Here is an 18,420-nt window from a genome sequence, read left to right as displayed (position 1 = left end):
AAGGAGATGCCCACCCTTCTGGGTGAGCGAGCACGGTAAACACGCTGAGGGGCTGCTGGGTGGACGGTGCTGGTAGGGGGGTGGCGGCTGTACCTGTGGTTGGGGTGGGCACGGAGATGTCTGCCACCACCAGGAAGCTTCCATCGGAGGAGGAGACGCTGTGGTCTCCCCTCCTGTCCCTGTCGTGGTGCTTCCTTCGCCCTCCATCTCACTGGTGCCCTCACCCTCAGTGGATTCGGCCTCCAGGCCCATGTGTGATACAGCTCCCTCCGTCGCCGGTGCCTCTGCTCCTCTGCCAGATTATGCTAATGCACACAAGGACAAGGTGACAAAACAAAAAGGGGGGGAGAGACAGAGGATACACTTGGTCAATGCCAGCAACACCACTACCGTTGGTGTACACAACACACAGGGAGCAGCCCTATGCACTAAGCCATGCACTACCATTTACTAAGATAGTCCCCAGCCCAAGGGGTACAATGCATAATGCCATTAGCCTCACACTTGAAACCCACAGGACCCTGCCCTGTAGTAGATGCCCACTAACACTACTGGGGTAGGAGTGCTTCAGAGCCTGCCCAAAAAGGGACCTACCCTGCCCTCATCGCCCTGGCCTAGGGCACCCATAGCCCACATCCCCCACCCAGGTACCTCTTAACACTCGCAAAGTCAGGATTCAGAATCTGTACTCACCCCCTTGTGGCTGTTGTGATGCCTTCAAGCGCCCATCCAACTCCGGATAGGCCACCGCCAGGATGCGGAACATCAGGGGGGTCATGGTGCGATGGGCACCCCTTCCTCGTTGGGAGGCCAGCCCCAGCTGGACCTCCACTGTCTTCTTTGCCCAGCGGCGCAGGTACTCCCACCTCTTGCTGCAGTGGGTGCTCCATCTGTCAAAGACCCCCAGGGTCCACACCTCCTTGGTAATGACACGCCAAATACCCTTTTTCTGGTGGGCGCTGACCTGCATGGAAAAGACAGCAGGAAAGGGAATTAGTAAACCATCCAGAGCGTCACAGTAATGGCCCACCTTATCCCTCCCATCCCCTGACGCATGTACATTGACCACCTTACATGCAGCACTCTGGCCAGGACGCCTATAACCCCCCTACATGTGGCTTACTTACAAAGCTCTCCATACATTCATGGCCCACGCATCATGCTCACAGTTTACTTACCTGTTTGTCTGAAGATCATAGTGTAACGTGTACTGGGAGACCCCATCCACCAGTTTCTCCAACTCCTCTGCAGTGAAGGCAGGGGCCCTTTCCCCAGACACATGAGCCATTGTCGCTTCCAGACACAGGTCACAGCTGCACTTGCAGTGTAGGTCCTCTCCTGTTGAAGGTCAGGTAGCAAGTGAGTGAACAGATAGAAGATAGCGGTGACGTCCGTGGCGGTATGTACCGTCACCACCGGTGTACATAGCCATTGGCTCCTGGAACCCATAGGGCCTAATGATAACCAATGCGAAGTTGCGCGGTGGTCTTCGACTGCCTACTGTGACGGCGCACAATGCCAGCACAATTACCTCATTTCCACTTGTCCCTCCTCACAGGTCAGGCAGCCGCCATTTCAGGGGGGCACAGGGCATGGCACCTAACTGCGTCACAGCAGACATTGGCACAGCAACTGATTTTTGGATTCACATCTTGTTTCTGTTAAGAAAACAAATCATCATTAGTGCAATAAATGTGTGAATATGACCCTCTGCTCACCGTTGTCTTCCATAGGCTTCAACCGCTGAGGCTGAATGAGATGGCGGCATCCTCCCGTGTACACACCCCTGGTAGATCTTGCGACAATGGAGGACAGACACATTATCATAACCTACAGACTTGATCGTGCCACAATCCAGGAACTGTGTGCCCAGTTGGAGCCAGACCTGATGTCAGCTGTCCGCCAGGCCACAGGTATCCTCCCTATAGTGCAGGTCCTGTCAGTGCTCCATTTCCTGGCTAGTTGTTCCTTCCAAACAATAGTGGCCATGGCATCAGGGATGTCCCAGCCAATATTCTCCACTGTGTTGACCAGAGTGTTGTCAGCCCTGCTGAAACACATGCGCAGCTATATCGTGTTCCCCCTTGTGGAGGATTTGGCCACAGTGAAAGCTGACTTTTATGCCCTGGGACATATCCCCGACATCATTGGTGCCATTGATGGTGCACATGTGGCATTTATCCCCGCCCCCCGGAGAAATGAACAAGTTTTCAGGAATAGAAAAAGCTATCACTCTATGAATGTGCAGATGGTGTGTTTAGCGGACCAGTACATCTCCCATGTGAATGCCAAATATCCTGGCTCTGTGCATGACGCCTTTATCTTGAGGAATAGCAGCATCCGATATGTGATGGGCCAACTCCAGAGGCACCGGGTGTGGCTAATAGGTGAGCCCAAAGTCCCCACACACTAGGAGTAGGTGTCTGGGTATGGGGTTGTCCCTAAGGTTTAGTGTGTGTCTAACAGTTGTCCCTCGATACTTGCAGGTGACTATGGATACCCTAACCTCTCATGGCTACTGACCCCAGTGAGGAATGCCAGGATAAGGGCAGAGGAACGTTACAATGAGGCACATGGGCGTACAAGGAGGATTATTGAAAGGACCTTCAGCCTCCTGAAGGCCAGGTTCTGGTGCCGCCATCTGACAGGTGGCTCCATGTACTACTCACTCAAGAAGGCGTGCCAGATCATCTTTGCATGTTACATGTTGCACAACCTGGCCTTGAGATGCCAGGTGCCTTTTCTGCAGGAGGATGTGCCTGGAGATGGTCTTGTGGCAGTGGTGGAGCCTGTGGACAGGGAGGAAAAGGAGGCAGAGGAAGTAGATGTTGACAACAGAAGGAATATAATTCAGCAGTACTTCCAGTGACACACAGGTAAGACACTGTAAGTTCACTTTACATTTTATTTTTCTGTTGGACATTGTACATGGCAGTCTGTTTCCCTATGTCTATGGCCACTGACTGTACCCTTTGGCATCTCTAATTTCAGATCTATGTGCTCCACTCTGGCTCCTGCTATGTGTGCTGCTGCCCACCAGAGGTCATTTCAAAGTATATTTCACTGTACATTTGAGTTGCAATGCTTTGATCATGTTGTACCAATACATATGTGAATCATTTGACAGACTCCAGATTAGTATTTGTTCCAAGGGTGTTTATTTAAGTGCTCATAAGTAGAGGGGGATGTGCAATAGGCTGGGCTGATGGTGGAGGAAAGTCCATGGTAGAGTCCAGTCTCTTGGTATCACAGGTGCATTGTCCAATGGGGCATAGGAAGGGGAGTGATGGCAGTTCAAGGTTGACAGGGTGACAGAGTGGGACAGAAGGGTGACAATCAGGAGAGGCTTATTTCCCGGCGGGGCTCTTGGCAATGTTCTCTGGCTTCTGCCTGGATCGCAGGGACCGTATGCGAGGTGTTTCTTCTTCTGCAGGGGGTGGGGTGCTGGTGGCCTCTTGTTCCTGTGGCGGGGCCTCCTGTCCACTAGCACCGGTGGAGGTGGAAGGCTGTTCATCGGTTTGGCTAGTGTCAGGGGCCTGTTGTTGTGCCACTGCCTCCCTCGTGGTCTTGCCCATATCAGCCACAACCCCTGCAATGGTAACCAGGATGTTGTAGATTTTTTTTAGGTCATCCCTGATCCGCAGGTACTGTCCCTTCTGCAGCCGCTGGGTCTCCTGCAACCTGGCCAATATCTGGCCCATTGTCTCCTGGGAATGGTGGTATGCTTCCAGGATGTTGGAGAGTGCCTCATGGAGAGTGGGTTCCCTGGGCCTGTCCTCCCTCTGTCACACAGCAGTCCTCCCAGCTTCCCTGTTGTCCTGTGCCTCTGTACCCTGAACCATGTGCCCACTGCCACTGACCCCAGGTCCCTGATCGTCCTGTGTTTGTGGGGTTGCCTGGGGTCCCTGTGGTGGAGACACTGTGAATTGATATGTCCTGGGGACAGTGGCATAGGCCCACTGGGTGGGTGCTGTGCTGATGTTTCCTGAGGGGGGACACTCTGCGGTGGGTTGGGACTGTGGCAGGGGAACCGACTGTCCAGAGTTCCCGGATGGGCCAGGTTGGTCATCCTGATCCAGGTGTGCAGAGCTATTGTCATCACTGTGGGCCTCTTCAGGGGGGGACTGGATGTAGCTGGCACCTCCTCTCTGGTGACGTTGAGTATGGGTCCTGTGGGGATGGATAAGCAGTGTTATTGTAACTGCATGTGCCATCTTGTGCATGGGTGTGTTTCCCTGTATGCTTGTGATTTCCCTGTTAGCTTGCTTGTTTAAGTGGTGATTTTTTGGGTTGGGTGAGTCTCTCTACTAGGCATGCTGTGGTGATGGGTGTCCATGTAGGTCTGTGTTGGGGGTACATGCACTGGTATTACATGCAGGGCTTGGTATTGGGATGGGTGGGTTGTGATGGTGGGGTGTGTGTGAGGTGGTGGAGTGATGGGATTGAGGGTAGGGGTGGGAGTTTGTGATGGCAGGCAGGTAGGGTGGGGGGGATAAAGTAGTAAAGATGTGACTTACCAGAGTCCAGTCCTCCTGCTACTCCTGCGAGGCCCTCAGGAAGCCTTATTGCTAAGACTTGCTCCTCCCATGTTGTTAGTTGTGGGGGAGGAGGTGGGGATACACCGCCAGTCCTCTGTACTGCTACCTGGTGTCTTGCAACCACGGAACACACCTTCCCCCGTAGGTCATTCCACCTCTTCCTGATGTCCTCCCTTGTTCTGGTGTGCTGTCCCACGGCATTGACTCTCCGCCATAGCTCCATCTTCCTAGCAATGGACGTCTGCTGCACCTGTGAACCGAATAGCGGTGGCTCTACCCGGATGATTTCCTCTGCATGACCCTTAGCTCCTCCTCTGAAAACCTGGGATGTCTTTGGGGGTGCCATGGATGTGGTGTGAGTGATATGTGTGGGGATGTGTGGGGTGATGTGTGGGGTGATGCGTTGGGGTGTATGCTGTGAAAGCTGACTTTTATGCCCTGGGACATATCCTGTGCATGGATGGTGTATGGGTGATGGTGTTCTGTGCCTCTGATTGAGTGGGTGCTCCTGTCGTGTGTCTCTCTGTGTTGGCAAGCTTGTTTTTCGTTGAAAGGGTTGTGGGTAATGTGGGTGGGTGTTTTATAGTGGTCTGAGTGTGTGGGTGTGGTGTGTGTATATGTGTCATGTGTGTTTAGATTGAATTGTCCAATGTGGTGGTGTTTTGTAAATGTGTGTGTATTTTGAGCGCAGCAGTGTTTACCTCCAATGGTTTACCGCATTTGAAAGACCACTGTGGTGATTCTTGGGTCCTGATAGTATGGGCATATTCCTGTTGGTGTAACGGTGTGGGTTTTGCTATCACCAGTTTATCACTGACCTTTGGGCTGGCGGACTTGTGTGGGTGTCTGTATAGTGGCTGAATTCTCAGTGTGCGTCATAATACTCATAGAGGAATACCGCCGCAGTCACGATATGTTGGCGGCCGTCAGCACGGCAGTAGGCGGCATTTACCGCCAGGGTTGTAATGAGGGCCATAGTAATGTGTTTCATGTGCCCTAACAGTGAAAAATTGCTAAATTTGTTTTTCACTGTTGCAAGGCCTGTCCCTCTCATAGGTTAACACCTTTAAAACTGATTAAAGTGTAGATTCCTTTGGGAGCAGATGGACATGTGGGACTTTTAGAAAGTGAGCATTTTCTTGCTTAAACCATTTCTGTGACTCCACCTGTTTGTGGATTCCCTGTCTGGGTCAGTTTGACAGTTGGGCTGGTTGCACCTCACACTAGACAGTGACACAAAGGGAGCTGGGGTGTAGTCTGCATTTCCTGATGAGCACTAATGTCGGTACATTGCAAAATATGAAAGGTCCAAAACTGAGAAATCAAAACTCGAACTTTCAAAATAACATGATTCAGATGCAAGGGTTACAGTCCATGCAGCAAATGCAAATGCCAAGCGTTCAACCAGCGCAAATGCAACAAGTACAACAGCAGGTTCCCATGGTACCTAGACAGCAAATGCAATTACCAATGGCTCCGATCGGACAGCAACAGCAGGCCACGGGTCAGGTGATGAGTCAAAATAATACAGTACAGCAATTCCCATTGCGTGGTGAAGATGGAATGAATTAGGAGTGGTCGGATGACAGCTCAGATAGCGAAGAGTGCAGGCTTGCAGCGTCCCTAGTGGTAGATTAGAGGGGACCCTATGTAGAGGGAAAGGTAATGGGTCACAAAGTTTCATTCTTGGTTGATACCAGAGCTACACGCTCTACAGTCAGAAGTGCAGAGGTTCCGAAATTACCACTTTCGGGGCGTACCATAAGGGTGGTCGGAGTAGCAAACCTGTACCTGACAAATCCGATTACAGATCCAGTGCAAGTTGAGATCGGCAACTTCCAGGGACTGCATCAGTTTGCAGTCTGCGACTCGAGTCCGGTATCCCTACTGGGAAGAGACTTACTGTGCAAGACAAAGAGGGTCATTCTGATGAGCCATTTGTGCTAGGAGGGAGGGGAGGAGTTCTCACTCACACCTGAAAGGGCTGTGCCTGCCCTCACACAATGCAGTCTCCAACCCCCTTGTGAGTGTCTGGGGCCAGGCCTGGGCAAGGCAGGATTTCACAATCAAGAGAGACTTTGCTTTGAAGTAGATCCACTTCAAAGGAGAAATTGGGTATAAGAAGGGCACCCAAAACCACAGACTTTGGAACACTTCTGGAAACCAAGAGGAACCTCTGCCTGGAGAAGAGTTGAGGAAGAAGAGTTGCCCTGCCCTGCCTGTGACTGTACTTTGTGGAGCTATCCTGCAGTTGCTGTTTCTGCCAAGTAAGAGGGCAAAGACTGGGCTTTGTGTGCCTTCTGTCTTGTGAAGATCTTGAAGGGCTTGACTTAGAGCTTGCCTCCTGTGTTTGAAGTCTTGGGGACAGCAGATACTTCTCTCTGCCAGCACCTGGAGTCTCTGGAGAGACTCCTACTCTGACCTGTGGTGCCCCTCCAGTCCCTGGAACCCTGAAAGGAGAAGCTGTCAGCCTAAGAGGAAGAAATTCACGCACTGAATGCCGTGCGGGGAAAAGATCTACGCGACTCCGATCTGCTGTTGAAAAATCGACGCCTTCATGGCTGAAAAATCGTCGCTCGCCTGCAACGTGACTGAAGAATCGACGCAAGGAGCTGGAGAAACAACGCACAGCATCGCTGACAGAGGCTGGGAGATCGCAACCCGCGCTGCATGGTTTTTGGATCATCGTGCGGCTGGATTTCCGATGCAAAAATCGCTGGGCATGTAAAAACTGCGCAAGGCCTGCCCGGACCCGAGAGTGCTGACCAGACCGATGCATCGCTCTCCTGTGGAGAGAAGAAACGACGCGTCTGACCTGATGAAAGGAGAAACGACGTGAGGTCTCACTCGTGAGTGAAATCGACACATAGCAAGCCCTTTTTGACGCACACTCGCGGGGTTATTTTTGACGCAGCCAAGGTACATTTTCACGCTAACGGTGTTAGTGTGCTTCTAAAACTACATGAAGACTCTTTTTGCTTTTTAATTGATAACATGACTTGTGTATTGCAGATTTTTGTCATTTTGGTCTTGTTTTATTTAAATAAATAGTCTCTATTTTTCTTAACCTGTGTTGTGTAATTTTGTAGTGTTTTCATTAAGTTACTGTGTGTGTTGGTACAAATACTTTACATCTAGCACTCTGAAGTTAAGCCTACTGCTCTGCCAAGCTACCAAGTCGGTAAGCAGGGGTTTGCTGAGGGTGATTCTCTTTTATCCTGACTAGAGTGAGGGTCCTTGCTTGAACAGGGGGTAACCTGACTGTCAACCAAAGACCCCATTTCTAACAGTGATCTTTATAAGTAATGAACTTTCTGGTGCATAGTCAGTGCGTGACCCCAGTCCAGAGAAGTGGTACAGGCATTTAACAGATATTTCCCAAAACGTATGACCCTCTTTTGGTGGAGCCCCAGTCTCCGTAAAGGAAGCCACAGAGAAAAAAACAACAAAAAATAATATATCCCAAAAATCTTAACAATCCCTCTACCAGCAATATCCCGAGGGATTTAGAAAGGAGGCACATACCTGTGTGAGGCATGTCCCTCCGGGGATGTGTCTGGCTCTGGTGCTCGTCCGGTCTCTCTGCTGTGATGTTTCTCGTGGAGTTGTCATAGACGACAATGTCTCCGTTCTGGCTGTCTCCGGCGTCCCGCACGTGTTCTCTCTCCTATCAGCTGCTTCCTCCTCCTCACCTTCCCAAGACGATCCATCTTCCACACATATCGGGCTTTTCATTTGAATGTCCGATTTGACGTCTGATGACGCTACTTCCAGGTGTTGTAAGGCGCCCCCGGGGCACCGTTCTACATCCCCCAGGGTATCGTATTGCAGCAGGGTAGCGCCGACCCTGCTACAAGCTTTAATTAAGATTATTCCAAATGGTAAATTTATTCGCACCAAAAGAAATTGCTCCCTGGAAACTGATGTGGACCTCCAGTTTAAAGAAGTCAAGAAAAGATTCTATAAGCGAGGTTATGCACAAAGTTTATTGAACAAGGAGCAGTCAGAGCCAGTAGTTTAATACGTACAGACATTCCAATAGATAATCCTCATTGACGTCTGATAACTCAGATGTTGTAAGGATGATAACTACTTACAGTAAGGAGAGTAATGACATCAAAAAAATATTTCAGAGAAACTGGCATATTCTTTTGAGTGATAGAGACATCTCAAAGATAATAGGACCTAGACTACAAATTACATAAAGGAAGGCTCCCTCACTTAAAGATAAACTGGTTAGTAGTCTTTTTGTAGACAAACAATCTACCACGTGGTTAGGGACACAAAATAAAGGATTTGTCAAGTGCCTCATTTGCAAAGCTTGTAAGATTAGAAAAAATGTCAAATTTGTCAATGATCCTAAAGGTAAAACGATAACGACAGTACAGAGAATTACATGCGGAACTACTCATGGGGTCTATGTCATCGAATGCAAATGTGGTCTCAAATATATTGGAAGTACAACATGTCCAGTAAATAAACTTATCTTGGAACATATACGTGCAGTGGAACACAGAGATGGAAGCTACGCTGTGGCCAAGCACTGAACGGTATCACAATGTGGAGATTGGAAATCCCTTCGATATTATGGTTTGGCACATGTACCTTTAAATGAACGGGGGTGGTCAGACTCTATTTCTGCACAGACTGAAAAGTAGGTATATCATTAGATTACAGACCAAGATTCAGGAAGGACTCAAAACCGATGAGAAGCTTCATGTTCATCAGTAATAGCTATATAATTGATACCATGGACTGCTGGTAGGTGACTATACAAGTCTACATACATATACAATGATAATAAATAGGCAATGGGATCAATGGAATGAGTAAGGTAAGGTGGCACTAAGCCATTATTTATTACTGTTTACGCTTATGGTCATAAAGAAGTATATATACACAATGTAAACTATATATATAAACAAGACACATAAGAGGCTGATTTATGGTTTGATGGATAATGTAAACCATTTTTCTTTGATCTGAAGATTCATTGCAATTTTGTTTAATTAGATTGTATCGTGGAAAAGATTGGAATGATATATGGTTTCATCTATTTGGTTTGATCTATTATGTAATTTAAGTGTAACTTTCTTAATTCTGCATTGGTTGTATTTTAATTTTGTCACACTACATGTCCCAGAATGCTTCATTAGGGGCTCACTGTGGTAGTAGTATTTCATGAATACTGAAAGAAGACTGAACCAGCTATGAACAAGACTCTTTGGAGTTGAAACAAGTTGGTGTTTGTTGGCATGGATTACATACTGTGATTTTTCAGGAGAAATGGAGTGCAGTGGTTTCTTTCCTTGGAATTATAATTTGAGGTGGATTGGTCTAACTCCTACCACTAGCACCAGCAACCAGCAGTTTGTGTGCACTGTGTTTGATTTATGATCGGTTGTTCTGAAATATATGTATATATATATATATATATATATATATATATATATATATATATATATATATATATATATATATATAATACTATACAGCACATTTTTTAAATGGTTCTATGAAGCTACTTTCTGTTGCAAGATTTGAGTTACAAAATAAAGAAGTAAATAAATAGGTCAATGGTCCCAACTGAACTGAAATAAATATTGAAAAAGTAAAGAAAATGACAACAAGAAATGTAGGGATAGAATAAGGTTGTTCAATGTTTTATTTAATGTAGCAAATCTGCCTTCTTTTGCTTGGTCACTCTAAATTTATTTCTTTTTTGGATTCTATTTCTTCTAGCTTCAGGACTCTGTGCACTTTACCACTGCAAAACAGTAGTAAAGTGCTGCTGTTACTACTCTTTTCGAAAACGTAAGCAGTAAAGTAACTTTAAAAAAATGTACTTCACTGTGTTTTAGCCAGAATTAGCTGAAAATCAGTTCTGCCACACATCACACCACCAGAGTTGGGATATACATCCTTGGCTGGGAGAGTTCACAACTCTGACTAAGAAGACAATGGATTTCCCTGGAGCCCAAGATAGGCCATGTGCCAAGTAGTAGGGATCTGGGAGCAGATAGGAACAGTGGGCAGAGCAAGGGGTATGCTACCTCTTTTGACTTGGAGAAGCCAGAGGTCTGGCTCTCTTCAGTTCCAGCATCCTGCTAGGCAACCTGTCCCCAGTCACAGTCGGGGGATATATTTTCCACCTGTCACACTTCCAGAGCTGGAATATGCATCTTTAACCAGAGGAGTAAGCAACTCTGGCTCATAGGAATATGGATTGCCTCTGCGCACAGGAAAAGCCAATTGGTGTCAATTACTGACCACATAAAAGGGATTAGCTAACAGAGAGAACTGTCAGGAACAGTCGGCAGATAGAAGTGCTTTAGCACTACCTCTTCTGACTTTGTGATGCAAAGAAGGCCTTCTTCTATCTACCCCCTGAAGTCTTCAATACGGTTAGGCTCCAGCTACAGTAGGTAGGATGGAAAATAAGTTCTCACTCTGGCAGGTAGAACAGCAGCCAACACTTTGAATATAAGACTGGCTGGTTGTAGCTGTGTCCTGACATCCTGAAGCACGGACTACTAGCTAATTTTAAAGTAAGGCAAAAAAAATGCTGCAAAATAAGGTGGGGGCTGGGAGGAAATGTTTAGGATTCACAGTACCTGACTGGTTGTAGCTGTGACCTGTCGACCTGAAGCAGGGGATTACTAGGTAATTTTACAGTAAGGCAAAAAAGAAACGTTGCAAAATGAGGTGGGGGATGGGAGGAAATGTTTAGGATTGGACAGTAGAATTCCTTCTATCACTGGCTAGTGCAGTAGATAAATCTGGCACCACCACCTACCCCAACATTCCTGAACCTGGGATGACACAAACTGAAGAATATTGCCCTGCTAGATGAAGAATCCTGAATCTTAGCTTGTGCTGGAATAAGAGGAAGCACTCACAGTCTCAAATACTCCTGAATCCTGCTGACACCTAAATCAAATCAAATCATTAACATTTATAAAGCGCGCTACTCACCCGTGCGGGTCTCAAGGCGCTAGGGGAAAAAGGGGGGATTATCGCTGCTCGAACAGCCAGGTCTTTAGGAGTCTCCGGAAAGCGGAGTGGTCCTGGGTGGTCCTGAGGCTGGTGGGGAGGGAGTTCCAGGTCTTGGCCGCCAGGAAGGAGAAAGATCTCCCACCCGCCGTGGAGCGGCGGATGCGAGGAACAGCAGCGAGTGTGAGGCCAGAGGAGCGGAGGAGGCGGGTGGGGACGTAGAAGCTGAGGCGTCTGTTGAGGTATTCTGGTCCCTTGTCGTGGAGGGCTTTGTGTGCGTGGGTGAGAAGTCGGAAGGTGATCCTTTTGCTGACTGGGAGCCAATGCAGTTGTCTCAGGTGTGCGGAGATGTGGCTGCTGCGGGGTACGTCGAGGATGAGGCAGGCCGAGGCGTTTTGAATGCGTTGCAGGCGATTTTGGAGTTTGGCTGTGGTCCCGGCGTAGAGGGTGTTGCCGTAGTCCAGGCGGCTCGTGATGAGGGCGTGGGTCACGGTTTTTCTGGTGTCGGCGGGGATCCAGCGGAAGATCTTGCGGAGCATGCGGAGGGTGAGGAAGCAGGCGGAGGACACGGCGTTGACTTGCTTGGTCATGGTGAGAAGAGGGTCCAAGATGAAGCCGAGGTTGCGGGCGTGGTCTGTGGAGGTCGGTGCGGTGCCAAGGGCCGTGGGCCACCAGGAGTCGTCCCAGGCGGACGGGGTGTTGCCGAGGATGAGGACTTCCATTTTTTCAGAGTTCAGCTTTAGGCGGCTGAGCCTCATCCAATCTGCGACGTCCTTCATACCCTCTTGTAGGTTGGTCTTGGCGCTGGCGGGGTCCTTGGTGAGGGAGAGTATAAGTTGGGTGTCGTCGGCGTAGGAGGTGATGATGATGTCGTGCTTGCGTACGATGTTGGCGAGGGGGCTCATGTAGACATTGAAGAGTGTCGGGCTGAGCGATGAGCCTTGAGGTACGCCGCAGATGATCTCGGTGGGTTCTGAGCGAAACAGAGGGAGGTAAACTCTTTGGGAACGGTTTGCGAGGAAGGAGGCGATCCAGTCCAGGGCCTGGCCTTGGATCCCGGTGGAGCGGAGGCGGGTGATTAGGGTGCGGTGACAGACGGTGTCAAAGGCAGCCGAGAGGTCGAGAAGAATGAGGGCGACTGTTTCACCGTTGTCCTTCAGGGTTCTGATGTCGTCTGTGACTGAGATGAGGGCGGTTTCAGTGCTGTGGTTGGTTCGGACTCCGGTTTGTGAGGGGTCGAGCAGGTTGTTGTCTTCCAGGAAGGTGGTCAGCTGTTTGTTGACGGTCTTCTCTATTACTTTGGCTGGGAAAGGCAGAAGAGAGATGGGGCGGAAGTTTTTCATGTCGCTCGGGTCAGCCGTAGGTTTCTTTAGTAGAGCGTTGACTTCGGCGTGTTTCCAGCATTCGGGGAAGGTAGCAGAAGAAAAAGAAGAGTTGATGACGGTCTGGAGGTGCGGGGCGATGATGTCGTCGGCTTTGTTAAAGATGAAGTGCGGGCAGGGGTCCGAAGGGGCGCCGGAGTGGATAGAGTTCATGATGGATTTGGTTTCTTCCGTGTTGATGTGGGTCCAGTTGTTAAGGATGATGGCCGGGGATGCGGGTTCGGTGGTGTTTGGTTGGGTCTGGTGTCCGAAGCTGTCGTGGAGGTTGCTGATCTTGCGATGGAAGAAAGTGGCGAGGGATTCGCACAAATCCTGTGAGGGAGTGACGGCGCTGGGGTTGGAGAACTCCTTGACGATGCTGAAGAGTTCTCTGCTGTTGTGGCTGTTTTTGTCCAGTCTGTCGGTGAAAAAGTTACTTTTGGCAGCGCGGATCAGGTGGTGGTGTTCGCTGGTAGCGTTCTTGAGGGCGGTCATGTTGTCAGCGGTGTGGTCCTTGCGCCAGGCTTTCTCAAGGGCGCGACAAGTTTTCTTAGATTCTTTGAGGGTGTCAGAGAACCAGAGTGGTTTTTTGGTGTTGGTCTGTCGATGCGTGCGTTTGAGGGGAGCAAGGTTGTCTGCGCAGTTGGAGATCCAGTTTGTGAGGTAGAGGGCTGCGTCGTTGGGGTCGGTGGTGAGGGTGGGTTGGTTGGCGGCGAGTGCGGAGAGGAGTTGCTCTTCAGGGATCTTGTTCCACTGTCGACGAGGGATGGGTTGAGTGCGGAGGTGGCGGGTCTCGCGTCGGAACGTGAAGTGGACGCAGCTGTGGTCGGTCCAGTGTAGGGCGGAGGTGTGGCTGAAGAAGACGTGTTTGCTGGTGGAGAAGATAGGGTCGAGCGTGTGTCCGGCGATGTGGGTGGCGGTGTTCACCAGTTGTTTGAGGCCGAGGTTGGCAAGGTTGTCGAGCAGGGTGGTGGTGTTGGGGTCGTTGTTTTGTTCCAGATGGAAGTTGAGGTCGCCTAGGAGGATGTAGTCCGGTGAGGCGAGGGCGTGCGGGGAGATGAAGTCGGCGATGGCGTCGCTGAAAGGGGCGCGTGGTCCGGGAGGACGGTAGACGAGGGATCCTCTGAGGGTGGTCCTCGGGTCGGTGCGAATCTGAAAATGCAGGTGTTCAGCGGCGAGAGGGGTGTCTTCGGTGGAGGTGGTGACGCTGATGGAGTCTTTGAAGACGATGGCGATACCTCCTCCTGCTTGGTTGGTGCGGTCTTTCCTGGAGATCTTGTAGCCTTCGGGGATGGCGGTGGCGATGTCTGGAGCAGAGGAGGCGTTCATCCAGGTCTCGGTGATGAAGGCGACGTCCGGTGCTGTGGAGTCCAGGAGGTCCCAGAGTTCAACGGCGTGTTTGTGGACGGAGCGAGCGTTGACTAGGATGCACTTGAGGTGGTTGATGGCGCGTGGGCTTGTGGTCGTGGTAGTTGCGTGGTGGAAGATGCGTTCGCAGGAGTTGCAGGCGAAGGGTCCATGGGTGCGTTTGGGGTGAGCTTGGAAGCAGGTGTTGGAGCGTCCTGGGTTGAGGGCGTGGAGGGTGGTGGGGTCGTAGCGGATCAGCGGGGCTTGGGAGAGCTGGGGACCAGGGGGCGTGGCGCTGGGCGTGGGCCAGGCGCGGACGGGCGCAGACGGGCTTGCCTCTGGCGCGCCTCTGGCGCGCCCGCTGCGAGCGCCCGCTGCGCAACCGCGCAGCGGCCGCCATATGAGGTAGGAGGGGGGGAGGGGTCAGCTGGGGGCGAATGGGAGCTGGGGGGCGGGGGCGTGCAGGAGGTCGCGGCGGGAAAGCGCGAGGGAGGGGGGACAGGTAGAGTCAGAAGAGCTGGGGTAGGGGGGTTTAAGGGTGGAGGGGGGTGAATGTTAGGAGGTTTAGGAGATTAGGGAGAAAGATAGGAGTAGGGTTGTGAAGATAGGGGAGGGGGGGTTGTAGAGGTGGGTGAGGGTGAGAGGTAGAGTGAGAGGATAGGAAGATAGGTAATAGAGGGGGTGGCGGGAGGCGGGGAGAGATAGAAAAATAGATAGAGAAAATAGATAGATAGAGAAATCGATAGAGAAATAGATAGAGAGATAGGAAGATAGGAGGAGGTGGAGAGTAAGGGAGTTAGATAATGGGATAGAGAGATAGAGAGATAGGTAGATAGGAGGAGTGAGGGAGGTAGATAGTGAACGGGTTAGATAGGGGAGATAGGGAGGGGGATGCGAGTGAGGGAGGGGGATGAGGCAGGAGCAGGAGGGCAGGCGCGGGGAGAAGAAGACGGAGGAGGCAGAAGAGCCGAAGGCAGAAGATAGAAGACAGAAGACCAGAAGACCGGAAGAACAGAAGAACAGAAGAACAGAAGAACAGAAGAACAGAAGAACAGAAGAGCAGAAGAGCAGAAGACCGGAAGACCGGAAGACAGGAAGACCGGAAGACAGGAAGACCGGAAGAACACAGAAGAACACAGAAGAACACAGAAGAACACAGAAGAAGATACAGAAAACGAAGAACAGAGGGCAGAAGACCACAGAAGAAGATGAGGAGGAAGAGAGGCGACAGGAGAGGCTGAGAAGCACACAGAAGAAGAGAGAAGAAGAGAGAAGACGGGGAAAAGAAGAGTACAGAAGAAGATTACAGACGAGGAGCGAGGAGGAAGAACAGAGAAGAAGAAAAGAAAAAAAGAAGCAGGAGCAGGAGAGAGGGTGAGTAGCGCGGGGCAGAGCGAGGGGCTGGGAGGTGGGGGGTACTCACTGTGAGGTGGGTCTCAGGAACTCAGGAACCTGGAGGAGCTGGAGGAGCTGCAGCGGCAGGGGGAGCGACCTACCCTTGGGTCAAGGGTCGCTACCACTGTCGCGCAGCGGCCGCCATATGAGGTAGGAGGCGGGGGAGGGGTCATCTGGGGGCGAATGGGAGCTGGGGGGCGGGGGCGTGCAGGAGGTTGCGGCGGGAAAGCGCGAGGGAGGGGGGACAGGTAGAGTGAGAAGAGCTGGGGGAGGGGGGTTTAAGGGTGGAGGGGGGTGAGTGTTAGGAGGTTTAGGAGATTAGGGAGAAAGATAGGAGTAGGGTTTTGAAGATATGGGAGGGGGGGTTGTAGAGGTGGGTGAGGGTGAGAGGTAGAGTGAGAGGATAGGAAGATAGGTAATAGAGGGGGTGGCGGGAGGGGGGAGAGATAGAAAAATAGATAGAGAAAATAGATAGATAGAGAAATCGAAAGATAGAGAAATAGAGAGAGAGATAGGAAGATAGGAGGAGGTGGAGAGTGAGGGAGTTAGATAGTGGGATAGAGAGATAGAGAGATAGGTAGATAGGAGGAGTGAGGGAGGTAGATAGTGAACGGGTTAGATTGGGGAGATAGAGAGGGAGATGGGAGTGAGGGAGGGGGATGAGGCAGGAGCAGGAGGGCAGGCGCGGGGAGAAGAAGACGGAGGAGGCAGAAGAGCCGAAGGCAGAAGATAGAAGACCAGAAGACCAGAAGACCAGAAGAACAGAAGAACAGAAGAACAGAAGAACAGAAGACCGGAAGACCGGAAGAACAGAAGACCGGAAGAACAGAAGACCGGAAGAACACAGAAGAACACAGAAGAACACAGAAGAAGATACAGAAAACAAAGAACAGAGGGCAGAAGACCACAGAAGAAGATGAGGAGGAAGAGAGGCGACAGGAGAGGCTGAGAAGCACACAGAAGAAGAGAGAAGAAGAGAGAAGACGGGGAAAAGAAGAGTACAGAAGAAGATTACAGACGAGGAGCGAGGAGGAAGAACAGAGAAGAAGAAAAGAAGCAGGAGAGAGGGTGAGTAGCGCGGGGCAGAGCGAGGGGCTGGGAGGTGGGGGGTACTTACTGTGAGGTGGGTCTCAGGAACTCAGGAACCTGGAGGAGCTGGAGGAGCGGCAGGGGGAGCGACCTACCTACCTACCTAGGGACCGGAACTACTCGCCAAGGGTCAAGTGGTTAGTCTCCTGTTTACCTGCTTCAGAGACACAAAAGGCGAAAGGACTGTTGACTCCAAGAGGACCCAGCTGACTAGCTAGCTCTAGACCCTACAAGGAAATGAGCTTGAGAGGCACCTGGTGGCAAGAAGTCTGCCATGAGGAGTTTGGGGTTGCAGAAATGACCAGAAGAAGAATTCCCAACAGTTGAAGACTGAGTGCCTCAATACGACTGGCGATCAGAATGATCCAATCACCAAAGCCCCAGGTAGGAGGCTGCTGTCATACCGGCGCCTCCCCCTCAGTAGTATTTAGATGTCTTCACCAGGATGACCGGGGGAAACATCACATTATGATATTTCTGCTGGTCAGGGACCCAAGGACAATGCTGTGTCACAGAAGCAGACAGTGCGCATTTCGAGGGTGCTGGCGGGAAGGCCATGCACGTTCGATGCCATGTCATGGGCATGGGCAGTACAAGGGCCCCCCTGTGGACCCCAGGACTGGCTTTCTGCCCACCTTTTCATGGCAGGAACCCTACCATGAAAAGGCTGGTAGAAAGAGGACTTGTGAACAACGTGGTGATACTGAACGTAGTGCTGCTGTGGCTGATCCCGATTCTGACCGCCTCCACCCGCCAGGATCCATGATCTTGGAGGTGGCAGCAGTCCCCTGGCGGTCCGACCTCCAGTGTTGTAATCTGGCAGTCGGTCTGCCAGGAGTGTAGAGGTCCATCCTCCGCTGTGGGTTTGGCCATCCTTGGACAGCCAAAAACGTAATTATACCCTAAGTTTGTAGGTAACAGCTTTGAACAGGTCAGCCCTCTTGGTGTATCTAATCTTCACTTCATCATTGTTGGGCTGAAATTGTGCCTAGGCATTGACCCACCATCAACTGTTACTTTTCCATAATACTTCTTTCTAGGTGTTTTTTGCGTTACCATTGTAAATTTTCATTACTATAGTTCCCCTGATCTTAGTGTATTTTTGCTCATTTAAAGTTTCTCTGTTTTGTTTTGAGAATTCTGTGTTGTTGTATTCCTCATTTTAGGTTTCTTCTTACTGCCTCAACTGACCACACATTGTTTTGTGGATTGCCTGCTGCTTGTGCTGTGTCTCTCAAGGGTTGAGCAGACATTCCTACAGAACTCTGCTTTTACCTAACTAGAGTGGGTTTAATGACTTAGCAGGGGTTTCCCCTCCAAAATAATCACAGTTAATTGAATTCGTAATAATTTACTATAATTTAGCGTAGGTTTATGTTCAGTGTTATGATTAATGTTAACCTTTGGTTAGGAATTAAGATTAGTTATTTTAATTTATTTACATATATATAAATATATTTTACTTGGTTAGTATTACATTAATTTATTCTGATTTAATTAAGTGTTATAACAGAAGCTCAGAGTATGATTAATGTTAGGGTTTTGGATAGGATATTGAAGTGATCAATTGAGTTGAAATAATTTTAATAGCAACATTGTAAGCAGGTTGAGAAAGTACTGGTTCTTTGAAGACATGATGAGAAAGTAATGGCATAAAGAAATAATGGTGTCCGAAGTAATGTGTGATACAATATTAG

This window comes from Pleurodeles waltl, chromosome 6, assembly GCF_031143425.1.
Source record: "Pleurodeles waltl isolate 20211129_DDA chromosome 6, aPleWal1.hap1.20221129, whole genome shotgun sequence".
NCBI classification, from domain to species: Eukaryota; Metazoa; Chordata; class Amphibia; order Caudata; family Salamandridae; genus Pleurodeles; species Pleurodeles waltl.
This window is presented reverse-complemented; position numbering follows the sequence as displayed.